The following is a 1,645-nucleotide window of genomic DNA, read 5'->3' as shown; positions in this document are numbered from 1 at the left end:
GGGAGGGGAGGGGAGGGGAGGGGAGGCAAAGCAAGGCAAGGGGAAATGAAAATGTGGTCTAATGAACAATTCTTAACTAAAAGATCTGAGCTCTCAGTGGAAATACTGAAGAAAATTGTTCATGTCTTTCCTATGGACCCCAACTGAAAACCAGGTTTTGGAAGAATGCATTTGATAAAATGTTCCTGCTGTCATTGGTCTTCCAGTGGTAACCAATCCTAAGCAGAAGAAAGCAACATGAATGAGTTCAGCTACTGGAACTTGTTACTAAAGCCAACATTTTTGGTTGGGAAAGAGAATTCAGGAGGGCGCCTGAGCACGGAGCACCAGCAGAGCCTGACCATCAGCTTTGGCTTTGCTGGCTGTATTGTGTCCTGTCCACGACTGGCAGCAGACCCACAGGAGCCCAGACACCTCAACTGTGACCTGATGGCTCAGAAACCTTCCCCAATAAGCCAGTAATTTTCAGAGTCTGCACACAATGGGCAGCTCACAAAGCATCACCTGCCGATGGCGTTTTTGTCTGAGTTAGAGTATCGCCAGGGATCCGTACAAACACATGAGCCAGTAAAACACAGTCATTGCCCCGAAGACCTTGACTTTTAAGCCAGAGTACAGCAAGGTAGTGTGACAATCAGCAAGAAAGCTAATCAGATGATTAGATGAGTGCACTCTGTCAGTTAGTTTTGAATCATTTCCTTTTTTTCGTTTGTTTTTTACGGTCAGTACTGACAGAAAAAAAATATATTTCAAAGGGGAAATATGTGATCAGTATTTCTCTCATTGAAACTTCAATATGTGGAAGACTCTTTCTCAGAGAGGCTGGCTGCTATGGGAGATGCTGTTCAGATCTTATTTCCCAGACAGGTGATCTACAAAAATGAGTTTGTGGATCTTTATTAGTCTTTTTTTTTCTGAGCAGGATAGTAGAAAAAGCACCCACTGGTGTCTTTGTGTCAGTGAAGAAACCTAGTTCAAGTAGGCAGCAATGAGAGCAGGGAACTCTCTTGTCTCCCTAAGAAAAACCAGAAGCAGCCTTAGCAGGCAGAGCAGGGGAAATCTGCCACTGCCCGCGCTGAACCTCCTGTACAGAGAGAGCATTTGAGCATGTAGGGATGATTTATGGCACCTATCAACAGCATCAAATTCACCACGGGAAAAGAACAGAAGCAGATGCAAAAAACCTGAAAGTCAGAGCTAGCAGGAGCGTGGTGCAGAATGAGTAAATAATCCCCCAAAGTATTCAGTGACAAATTCCAAGCCCTCTCATACATAGAGCTATTTCTTTTTGAACCCAACACTAACCATTTCTTGAAATAACATCAGCCCTCCTCCCTCAGCCCCCATCCAGGGCTATGCGCCATTCAGCAGGGCTGTCAGCTTGGCAAGTGGGCGACCTTCTGTGTAATGTATAATTCAAGTATCCAATACACAAATGATTGCAGCAGAGTCAGAGAACATGCAAATTATGTCCCACATCCTGCTGTTAGTCATCCTCTTGGGGGAACTCACCCCTACAAAGCCAGTATCCCAGAATACACTGTACGTTTGCTAATCCTCACTTTCTAAATGTTTCAACAGCAGCAGAAATCTCACAGCTTTTCTCTTGAAAATGACTGTAACCTAAAACCGCTGGAGTAAAATA

Source organism: Pygoscelis adeliae, unplaced genomic scaffold (assembly GCF_000699105.1).
Source record: "Pygoscelis adeliae isolate BGI_AS28 unplaced genomic scaffold, ASM69910v1 Scaffold42, whole genome shotgun sequence".
NCBI classification, from domain to species: Eukaryota; Metazoa; Chordata; class Aves; order Sphenisciformes; family Spheniscidae; genus Pygoscelis; species Pygoscelis adeliae.
The sequence above is the reverse complement of the archived record's forward strand: the minus strand, read 5'-3'. Positions refer to the sequence as shown.